General features: G+C 41.4%; 1 protein-coding gene across 1 annotated transcript in view; it reads right to left on the reverse strand.

The window, feature by feature from the left end:
• fhdc1 (FH2 domain containing 1) overlaps positions 1-11,768 on the reverse strand; it is a 64,264-nt gene extending 52,496 nt beyond the window's left edge. The window contains exon 1 of the mRNA XM_046327753.1: positions 11,620-11,768. The gene's annotated coding sequence lies outside the window, so the exon portion shown is untranslated. The remainder of the gene's footprint in view (positions 1-11,619) is intronic.
• Positions 11,769-12,444: the final 676 nt, after the last annotated feature.

A 12,444-nucleotide genomic window follows, 5' to 3' on the forward strand; every position in this document is an offset into this window, starting at 1 on the left:
CAGTGGAAACCAGCCAGTGAGTGTGTGGGAGCTAATCACTACCCCGTATTTTCTGTCTGGTTTTCACCATTGATCCTCTGAGTCATTAGAGAAGGTACATCTGGGGAAACAAAGTGTGTGTTTGAGATTTATATTGCAGTCAGACTGCGCATGCAGTGCCCAGAATCACAAGATCTACAAATCACATTGCATCCCAAGGAACTACTCATTATGTGATCAAGATCAAACTGATCTCTTCAAACACGTTCAAAGGGAGGCCTACAGTTGGCGATCCATTCCCAGCAGTGGCTGGACAGATGATTAAACCCATAAGGCACAGAAAGTGGGTTTGTGGGTTAGGTAGTCCATGTTGTAAAACCAATCCTCTGTCTATTTGGGGCGTTGTCTTCGACTACAATTCAGATGAAAAAGGATTACGTATGAAACTCTTCGAACTACAAAGTAGAAGTCTTTCTCTTTTGTCAGATAATTAACTTTAGGCAGCATCTTGTCACCTGTCTTGTCCAGAATCTTCGGCATCCACTTTGAACATGTTGCTATACCGCACTTTGTGTACTATAGTCACTGTTGAAAATGTTGATATGAAAATGTAGCAATAAAGAATGGTCTGAGGCTCAACAGTAATATCAAGTCATTTGTGTTTTTGCTCCGAGACCGAGTGAAGACCGTGTACAACGTTATCCAAGTCCAAGAACAAAAATATAAAAAAAGCAGTCTCAAGACCGAGTCCAGTCTTGAGTACTACTGCTATAGTGCATATAATACAATAACTAGTGAGGTACATGAAAGCATCTCTCTGACCTCACAATCAGTAACAGTGTCCCTTTTAAATCCACTTCATGAAAGTGTCATTAGTGTGTTCTCATCATGTTACGTCTATCAAAACACCCAGAAAATCTATTAACTATGGAGCTCAAAGACATACTGTATCTTGCAAATGATCCTGAGGCAGACAGAATCTGAGTTCTCCTTTGTACAACTTGGTCATTCATGTACTTTCCTATAGAGTGGACAACCTGCCAGTATGAAGAAGTTATTAATGAAATAGGATCATTGATTGAGGGTCCCTAGAAAATACTGTAAATTGTACACGAGGAAGGATTGATTGCCTAACTCGTTCACAAATCATACTCATGGACAGCCTACATAAATGCTGTCATGGAAATGTTGATAGAAAGACACAAGGCATTGCCAATGAAATAGAACTCCAGATCTCAGTGCGAATAGTTGAATCACATCTCTCTCTATGGAACCTGCAGTACTGTACCAATGTCCTCTTGCCCATAGCCCCAATAGCAGCACAAACACCTGCAATCTCATTTCTCTTCCAGCATTTTCGTGCAACAGACTTCCAACACAGCAGCACATAACAAATCCCAGAGTTTAGGATCAATCCCTTAATCACAGCCTGGGAGTCTGGGACAAAGGGTTTCAGAATGGAGAGATTCAAGTCTGGAAGTTTTGCTCTGTCATTTAGCGTTCAAAAGGCCTAATATACATGTGGCATCCTATTCCTTACTTTTAATCGGGGCCTATTAGGGAATAGGGTGCCATTTGGGACATTCAGTACATTCAGAAAGTATTCACACCCCTCAACCTTTGCCACATTTTGTTGTGTTACAGCCTGAATTTCAAATGTATTACATTTAGATTGTTTTGTCACTGGCCTACACACAATACCCCATAATGCCAAAGACGCATCATGAATTTAAAAATTATGAAAATATGAAATGTCTTGAGTCAATGAGTATTTGTTAAGACAAACCTAAATAATTTCAGGCGTAAATATTTGCTTAACAAGTCATATAATAAGTTGCATGGACTTACTCTGTGTGCAATAATAGTGTTTAACATGTTTTTTTAATAACTACCTCATCTCTGTACCCCACACATATAATTATCTTTAGGTCTCTCAGTCGAGCAGGGAATTTCAAACATAGATTCAAGCACAAAGACCAGGGAGGTTTTCTAATGCCTCCAAAGAAGGGGACCTATTGGTCTATGTGTAAAAAAAAGCAGATATTGAATATTCTTTTGCGCGTGGTAAAGTTCTTAATTACACTTTGGATGGTGTATCAATACACCTAGTCACTACAAAGATGCAGGCGTCCTTCCTAACTCAGTTGCCATAGAGGAAGGAAATCACTAATGGAATTTCACCATGAGGCCAATGGTGACTTTTAAACAGTTATAGAGTTTAATGGCTGTGATAGGAGAAAACTGAGGATGGATCAATAACATTTTAGTTACTCTACAATACTAACCTAAATGACAGAGTGAAAAGAAGAAAGCCTGTACAGAATACAAATATTCCAAAACATGCATCCTGTTTGCAACAAGGCACTAAAGTAATACTGCAAAGCAATTCACTTTTTGTCCTGAATACAAAGTGTTATGTTTGGGGCAAGTCTAATACAACACTACTGAGTACCACTCTCCATATTTTCAAGGATACTGGTGGCTGCATCATGTTATGGGTATGCTTGTAATCATTAAGGACTGGTGAGTTCTTCAGGATAAAAAAAGAAATGGAATGGAGCTAACCACAAGCAAAACCCTAGAGGAAAACATGGTTTAGTCTGCTTTCCACCCGACACTGGGAGATGAATTCAACTTTCAGCAAGACAATAACCTAAAACATAAGACCAAATCTACATTGGAGTAGTTTACCAAGAAGACTTCTGTAGCTCAGTTGGTAGAGCATGGCGCTTGTAACGCCAGGGTAGTGGGTTCGATCCCCGGGACCACCCATACGTAGAATGTATGCACACATGACTGTAAGTCGCTTTGGATAAAAGCGTCTGCTAAATGGCATATATTATATTATTAAGACGGTGAATGTTCCTGAGTGGCCGAGTTACCGTTTTGACTTAAATCTACTTGAAAATCTATGGAAAGACCTGAAAATGGTTGTCTATGTCACGCCCTGACCTTAGAGAGCCTTTTTTTTGTCTCTTTTTGGTTTGATCAGGGTGTGATTTGGGTGGGCATTCTATGTCCTTTATTTCTATGATTTGTATTTCTATGTTTTGGCCGGGTATGGTTCTCAATCAGGGACAGCTGTTATCGTTTAGGTAGCCCTTTTTCCCTTCTTTCAGTGTGGGTAGTTCATTTTGTTTGTGGCACTTAACCCTGTAAGCTTCACGGTTGTATCTTTCGTTTGTTGTTTTGTTGGCGACATCTTAAAATCAAATAAAATGTACGCTCACCACGCTGCACTTTGATCTACTTCCAACGACACCCGTGACAGTCTAGCAATGATCAAAAAACTATTTGACAGAGTTTGAATTATTTTGAAAGGAATAACGGGCAAATGTTTCACAATCTAGGTGTGGAAAGCTCTTAGAGACTTACCAAGAAAGACTGTAATCGCTGCCAAAGGTGCTTCTACAAATGATTGACTCCGGGGTGTGAATACTTTTGTAAATTATATATTTCCGTATTTCATTTTCAATCAATTTGCAAAATATCTAAAAGCATGTTTTCACTTTGTCATTATGTGGTATTGTGTGTAAATGGGTGAGAAAAAAACATATATTTAATCAATGTTGAATTCAGGCTGTAATACAACAAAATGTGTAATAAGTCAAGGGGTATGAATACTTTCTGAAGGCACTGTAGTCATAAGATCTAGTCTAATGTAACTACTACATAGCTCTCAAGTCCCACATAGAATTCTATAGTAACTGTAGTTTACTATACTACACGATGTACTATCCCTTGATCATGTGTAGAACGTAATATAGAATGCTGTAGTATACTATAGTAAATACTACTGTATTATCTGCAAAAACACGACAGCATTTATTTAGCATATACACCTTCACATTCTCCTGAACCATATCACAATTGGCGCCACCCATAACTGAAAACCTACATGCCAAGTATAGACCCTACAGGTTATAGAAAAGAGCAGAAGCTCTGAACTATCCGTACTATCCTATCCGGTACTATCCTATCCGGTACTGTACTATCCGGTACTGTACTATCCTATCCGGTACTAACTATCCTATCCGGTACCGAGACAATATGCAGGGGTATGAGGTAGTTGAGGTAATTGAGGTACTCTACATGTAGGTAGGGGTAAAAGTGACTAGGCAATCAGGATAGACAATAAACAGAGTAGCATCAGCATATGTAAAGACTGTGAAAGTGTGTCGTGTGTGTGGCGTCAATATGATGTTTTGTGTGTGTGAGCGTATGTAGTGTGTGTGTGTGTGTGTGTGTGTGTGTGTGTGTGTGTGTGTGTGTGTGTGTGTGTGTGTGTGTGTGTGTGTGTGTGTGTGTGTGTGTGTGTGTGTGTGTGTGTGTGTGTGTGTGTGTGTGTGTGTGTGTGTGTGTGTGTGTGGGTAGTCCAGTGAGTAGGGGAAAAAAGACTGGTCAACGCAAATAGTCCTGTTAGCCATTTGATTAACTGTTCAGCAGTCTTATAGATTGGGAGTAGAAGTTGTTCAGGAGTCTTTTTATCCCAAACTTGGCGCTCCGGTACCGCTTGCCTTGCTGTAGCAGACAGAACAGTCTATGAGGAGTGCACCACATCAGTCACTAGCTTCTTCAATAAGTGCATCGATGACATCATCCCCACAGTGACTGCACGTACATACTCCAACCAGAAGCCATGGATTACAGGCAACATCCGCACTGAGCTAAAGGGTAGAGCTGCCTTTTTCAAGGAGCGGTACTCTAACCCGGAAGCTTATAAGAAATCCCACTATGCCCTCTGACGAGCCGTCAAACAGGCAAAGTGTCAGTACAGGACTAAGATTTAATCATACCACACCGGCTCCAATGCTAGTAGGATGTGGCAGGGCTTGCAAACTATTACAGACTACAAAGGGAAGCACAGCCGAGAGCTACCCAGTGACATGAGCCTACCAGACGAGCTAAATTACTTGTATGCTCGTTTCGAGGCAAGTAACACTGAAACATTGCATGAGAGCATCAGCTGTTCAATACGACTGTGTGATCACGCTCTCCTCAGCCGAATTGAGTAAGACATTTAAACAGGTCAACATTCACAAGGCCAATGGGCCAGACTGATTACCAGGACGTGTACTCCGAGCATGCACTGACCAACTGGCAAGTGTCTTCACTGAAATTTTCCACCTATGTAATACCAACATGTTTCAAGCAGACCACCATAGTCCCTGTACCCAAGAACACTAAGGTAACCTGTCTAAATGACTACCGACCCGTAGCACTCTCGTCTGTAGCCATGAAGTGCTTTGAAAGGCTGGTCATGGCTCACATCAACACTATTCTCCCAGAAACCCAAGGCCCACTCCAATTTGCATACCGCCCAACAGATCCACAGATGATGCAATCTCTATTGCACTCCACACTGCCCTTTCCCACCTGGACAAAAGGAACACTTATGTGAGAATGCTATTCATTGACTACAGCACAGCGTTCATCACCATAGTGCCCTCAAAGCTCATCACTAAGCTAAGGACCCTGGTACTAAACACCTCCATCTGCAACTGGATCCTGGACTTCCTGTCAGGCCGCCCCAAGGTGGTAAGGGTATGTAACAACACATCCACCATGCTGATCCTCAACACTGATCCGCTGATCCTCAACACGGGGTGAATGCTCATTCCCCTCCAGTCCTACTCCCTGTTCACTCGTGACGGCACAGCCAGGCACGACTCCAACACCATCATTAACTCTAACAGGAAGAACCAGTGACACTCTGAACATGTCACTGGTATGCACAACCCTCTGTCATGCCTTGCGGTCAGAGGCCAAGTAGTTGCCATACCAGGCAGTGATACAACCAGTCAGATGTGATGTGGACGCCCAGAAACCTGAAGCTCTCAACCTGCTCCACTACAGCCCCGTCGATGAGAATGGAGGCATGCTCGGTCCTCCTTTTCCTGAAGTCCATAATCATGTCCTTAGTCTTGATCACGTTAAGGGAGAGGTTGTTGTCCTGGCACCACACTACCAGGTCTCTGACCTCCTCCCTATAGGCTGTCTCATCATCGTCGGTGATCAGGCCTACCACTGTGGTGTCGCCTGCAAACTTAATGAAGGGGAAGGCCCATCAAGAAGTCCAGGATCCAGTTGCAGAGGGAGTTATATAATCCCAGGGTCCATAGTTTAGTGATGAGCTTAGAGGGCACTATGGTGTTGAACACTGAGCTGTAGTCAATGAACAGCATTCTCAATTTTTCTCCCCAATTTCGTGATATCCAATTTCGATCTTGTCTCATCGCTGCAACTCCCAAACGGGCTCAAGAGAGGCGAAGGTCGAGTCATGCCTCCTCCGAAACATGACCCATTAAACCGCACCTGTTAACTTCTTATGGGCAGGTGGGACGGTGAAACTGCAGAGCGCGAAATTCAAACTACAGATTTATAAATATTTAACTTTCATAAAATCACAAGTGTAATACATCAAAAGCTTAACTTCTTTATAATCCAGCCGTAGAAATGAGGTAAAACTGATTTCAGTTTTCCTGCATTAAAATCACAGGTGAGCATTTTTTTGTTTGCTTATGGCCCTATACAGCTTGTTGAGTGCGGTCTTAGTGCCATCATCGGTTTGTGCTAATAAATAGACAGCTATGAAAAATATAGATGAAACATCACTTGGTAAATAGTATGGTCCACAGGTTATCATGATATATTATCATGATAACAGGCGAAAACAAACTTGAGACTTCCTTAATATTAGAGATTGCGCAACAGTTGTTGTTAACAGAGAGACACACCATCGCTGCCGTTCTGTCCTACCGATGTATAGAAAAATCAGTTTGATTTATATTTTCCATGTCCTTGTTCAGCCATGACTCTGTGAAACATAGGATATTAGAGGTCTTCATATCACGTTGATAGAATAGTCTTGATTGGAGCTCGTCCAGTTTATTCTCCAGTGATTGCATGTTTGCCAGTAGAACAGAGGGCAGAGGCGGTTTATCCACTCTCTGACGTAGTCTTATCAGGTATCCCACACGCCGGCCTCTATAGCGCCACCTCCTCCTTCTCCGAGTATTGTTGACTTTGGCTTGTTCCGTAATAATCAATATGTCCTCATCCAAATTAAGGTTAGTGATAGCTGTTCTGATGTCCAGAAGCTCTTTTTGGTCATAGGGAATGATGGCAGAAACACGATGAACAAAAAAGTTACGATCAATGCAAAAAAATACACAAAATAGCACAATTGGTCAGGAACCCGTAAAACAGCCGCTTTTCCCTCCAGCGTCATTCTAGGTCATGATACTACAGTCCGCAAAAACAATACAGTGAATACTATAGTATTCATACCAACGTACACTATAGTATTTCTTCATGTGGGGTGGAGGAAAGCCACATATTTCAGTCCACTTAATCCAGAAGGAGATATACAGACAGACAGTTAAAATAACCTTGTCAAAATGTAACCAATTATAATGTGTATCACTTTACATGACACTGCAAGTCTTCAAGATTCGTATTACAGCAATAAAACAGAGAGCTGCTGGCCTTGGACAACCTACTTTATCCCCCAAAAAGGGCACAGTTTCACAATTGCAGTGGGAGATATCGTGTCCCCAGGAAAGTAGTGGCCTACATAACAGATCAAATCAACCAGATGACATTGTCCCCCAACAATACAAACAACTTTGTCATACTACACGGAACAAAAATATAAACGCAACATGCAACAATTTCTAAGGTATTATAGAGTTACAGTTTATATAAGGAAATATTTTGAAATTAATTCATTAGATCCTAATCTATGGATTTCACATGACTAGGAATACAAATATGCATCTGTTGGTCACAGATACCAAAAAAAGGTGCAGGCGTGGTCGGAAAAACAGTCAGTGTGACCACCATTTGCCTCATGCAGCACAACATTTCTCCTTCGCATAGAGTTGATGAGGCTGTTGATGGTGGCCTGTGGAATGTTGTCCCTCTCCTCTTCAATAGCTGTAAGAAGTTGGTGGATATTGGCGGGAACTGGAACACGCGGTCGTACACGTCGATCCAGAGCATCCCATCCCATGCAAGCCATGGAAGAACTGGGACATTTTCAGCTTCCAGGAATTGTGTACAGATCCTTGCAACATGTGGCCGTGCATTATCATGCTGAAACATGAGGTGATGGTGTTGGATGAATGGCACGACAATGGGCCTCAGGATCTCGTCATGGTATCTCTGTACATTAAAATGTTCATCTGCCCGGGGCAGTTAAAACTGGGATTCATCTGTGAAGAGTGCAATTCTCCAGCATGCCAGTGGCCATTTAAGGTGAGAATTGGCCCTCTGAAGTCGGTTACAATGCCGAACTGCAGTCAAGTCAAGACCCTGGTGAAGACGACGAGCACGCAGATGAGCTTCCCAGTGACAGTTTCTAACAGTTTGTGCAGAAATTCTTTGGTTGTGCAAACCCACAGTTTCATCAGCTGTCCGGGTGGCTAGTCTCAGACGATCTCAGATGATTTTTAAAGACCTTGGAGGCGGCTTATGGTAGAGAAGTTCTCTGGCAACAGCTCTGGTGTTCACTCCTGCAGTTAGCATGCCTGCACATTTTAGAGTGGCCTTTTATTGTCCCCAGCACAAGGTGCACATGTGTAATAATCATGCTGTTTAATCCGCTTCTTGATAGGCCACACCTGTCAGGTGGATGGATTATCTTGGCAAAGGAGACAACATTTTAGGAAAACAAGCTTTTTGTGCGTAGGACAATTTTTGGGATCTTTTATTTCAGCTTGTGAAACATGGTACCAACACTTCACATGTTGCGTTTATATTTTCGGTCAGTATAGAATGAGAGCCCCGAGAGAGGTGGAGGCTAATTACTGCTATTCTGAGAGCACAATTGAAAAACACCATATCACAAATAAACTGTCTCTAAATCACCAAGACTATCTAGAGTTAAGAAAAGTGGGGATATTCATTGGGAAAGACAAGTCAGATCCATTGACAGAGGGGAATGAGAGAAGGGAACACACAGAACAGGGAAACACAGTGAATTGAGATAAGCATCAAAACAAAGGTATGAATCCGTCCCCTTTGTTCCATTGTTAACAGGTGGTGAATGTCTCGCCCGGAGATGATGGAATACTGAGTTCTAATAACTGAGCCTCTAATATTGGTATTTAGAATGTTGGCTAGAATAACACCTTTTATGGTACCGTGCAACCAGGTTTTACTTTTAAATATATACTTTAATGCTCATCTAGGGACAAGCACAGGAAATTAGTATGGGTTAAAGTGTGTGACTGTTGTGTATTCAATGTGTCAACGGTGTCATTGTATCTGTCTTTATTCAAAATGACATTTGAAATTAAATGACATTTCAAAATGGCTTCTTCAGTTTGATCAACATATTCAACCCTGACACAGAATGCGGTGATTGGCCTAGGCCCTAGGCAGATGAGGAAGTCATGCTGCTGATGTTACCATAGAGATAATAGGAGGGGGAAGCAGGGAGGAACTGAAAACACCTGATGTTTACTTCAAGAGGTGAACAACAAGGTGCAAGGTGCCCAGGGCATTAGCTCAGAGCAAGACAAATACCCCAGACCCTTGTACCCTGAGGAAGCCTGATTATAGGTGACCCATATGTGTGCTTGAAATTACAAGAGTGCTTAATGATACTACGCACCCCATTGACAATGAAGTAGTTTTCCAATACTAAACAGTTAAAACATATTCATGTTCATCTACCTCACAAAGTAAACATGTAATATGAATCCTGAAGATTTACTTGATTAAAACCTCAAACCTGATAAGGTTTGTGTTGGAAGTATATTGTCATAGTGAGTTATATAGACTTTTTAAAGTCTCGTTGTTCTCTTTCCGGTGCGTATTGTGGTGTCATTGTTGTAGATGAAGACATCGCATTTTCCACTCCTGAACTTTACAGCGCTAAGACCTTTTCTATTTCCATGACAGTGCGGCACAGCAGCAGTTAAACGCAATTTCCACCGTTAAAAGAAAGGGAGAGAAAAGCTAATCTCACTTTCTTTCAGAATAACATCAGAATCAGAATCACATTCCAATTCAAATCAGATGAAGTTGTTTTTTGTGTGTGCAATAAGCATGGGTAAACCCAACCTTTTACAACAATCTAAGCTGTAACACTTTTATAGACACGATTTAAGAAAACAGAATTGTAGAACTTAAAGTACACCCCAGCTTCCCACCCTTTTTTATTATACTGCTCCCACACAAATCAATCAAGCCTCCTCCAAGGCCCCATAAGATGGCCGATGGCGTCACAAAATGTAGTTTTCCCCCGTTGGTCCCGGTATCCACGGTAACGGGGGGGATACCAACCCACCCCTTGACCAGACCCGGGGAGGGGAGCAACTTTTTTTTTTCTTGGGCAATGTTCCCCTTACTTGAATGGATTGCCTCTCATTCATCTCAGCATGAGAAATGGCATACAAAGGCCAAGGAAGAGCGAGGGTTTTGGGATTAGACCAACGCAGGCAGAGTTGCAAAGCCTTACATGTAGCCTCGTGGGTTGAGGGGTCACAGAGCTACTAATTGACTTGAGAACATCCACAATAACATTGGAATTGCTTTTGAAGAAGTTGTCATTTTCAACTCTTGTTTTGAGACGATTGGTGAACTGGAACATTCAACATTGTTGCCAAATGCAAACATACTGTACATGTATACAGCAATGAATTCATGCGTTTTCAGAGAGATGGAGCAGGTGTTTTGGTGGAAGAAATAGTTGTTTTTGTATGGTAATACTATTTTCACACAAAACAATATCATCAATCTTAGATGCAGTTTAGTAGACTTTACACAGTTTGCAATAAATTCAAAGCAAGCCAACAAAATCAATTGATGGCAATTGGCAAACTTACATTATCAATTGGTGGCAAACCTGAATCAATTAGAATTGGGGTGGCAGGTAGCCTAGTGGTTAGAGCATCGAGCCAGTAACCAAAAGGTTGCTAGATCAAATCCCTGAGCTGATGGTAAAAATCTGTTGTTCTGCCCCTGAACAAGGCAGATAACCCACTGTTCCTAGGCCATCATTGTAAATAAGAGTTTGTTCTTAACTGACTTGCCTAGTTAAATAAAACATTTAACAATCACTGTTAATTGTATTAAATTAAAGACACGTGAATGAATTATGTCATGTTAAAATGTTAAAGCCAAATACAAGCATATTGATTATTTTAACAGATAGATATTTGGCAAAACTGTGACCACTTGTACATTTTCTGACTACAAATACATAACATATTTGTAAAGCCAGAATAGATTAACATACAATATGGTATGCTCACACATGCCATGACATGTGCATTGTTATCAAAGATACTAAGCTACAATATCCTTATCCTGTGACATTGTCCTATCAATAGAATTAGGAATCAATGTTGGATGTAATTGTCTATACTGTACCATTCCCATAGTAGGCTACAACATCTTGTAAAACAACGCTAAAAACGAAGGAAGGAATTCAGGCTGGAAAATACATGAAGGTTCAAACAACCTTATGCACAGACATCCACACAAAGAGCAAATAAACTTCATATAAGAATAACTGTGTAGAAGCACTGACTTGCATGATGTCATTTCACGCATCAGTTGCAGTGAGTTAGCTACTATACTTAATTGCAGACTCTAAATAAGCAAATAATAGACTGATGAATCACTTACCGAGAGAGCTAGGATGGTAAAATACATACTAGGTAATCCGCATGGATAATGTTTTAGTTAGCAGGTGTACTTTTCAGAGAAAGAAAAGGTGTATGTTGTTTTTATTTTGGTTGTTAGAGCAGCGACGGTGTCCTCTGTTCGTTGCGGCTGCTTTGAGGGACGAGAATCGATTGAAGGGCGGCAGCGGCGACAGCAGCAGCAGCAGCAGCCGCCAAGCAGCAAAGCGAACGCGTGCACAATCTCAAACGTGATTGGCTCAGGTGAACGCGGTGTGTCCACCCATATCTTGCGCTGGTGTCGCGCGCCTCAACGGGTCTTGTTGCGGTTATTGATGTCTTATTATGAATGTCAACGCTTTGACACCACGTTTGGTAGCTATACGCTTTCGTTTCGCAAACTACGTATATGCAGTTCGCAAATAGGCCTCTGCAATAGTATTAGTCAGCATTTCTTGAAGAAGTAGAAAACCACCACCTGTAGGACAAACATATCATAGGCTAGCTACTGATGTCTTTGAAGGTGACTATTTTGGTGGAGGCCACGAAGATGAAGGGAGTGCATGGGATAGAGATAGGAAGAGAGAGGACCTGAAGAGACAGATGATGGTGAGTAAAATGAGAATAATACAGAAAGGTGACAGATGCTTGGTAGCATCTAAGGTTCAGGAGTACAACATATTACAACATATACAACAACATATAGTATAACATAGTACAACATATAGTATAACATATACATAGTATATAGTATAACTATTAACAGTTCAGTTCTGACCGTGACCCCTTGTAATGGGGAATATTTAACATATTTATTTATTTAGATGTT

This window comes from Oncorhynchus gorbuscha, linkage group LG24 (genome assembly GCF_021184085.1).
Source record: "Oncorhynchus gorbuscha isolate QuinsamMale2020 ecotype Even-year linkage group LG24, OgorEven_v1.0, whole genome shotgun sequence".
Classification (NCBI taxonomy): domain Eukaryota; kingdom Metazoa; phylum Chordata; class Actinopteri; order Salmoniformes; family Salmonidae; genus Oncorhynchus; species Oncorhynchus gorbuscha.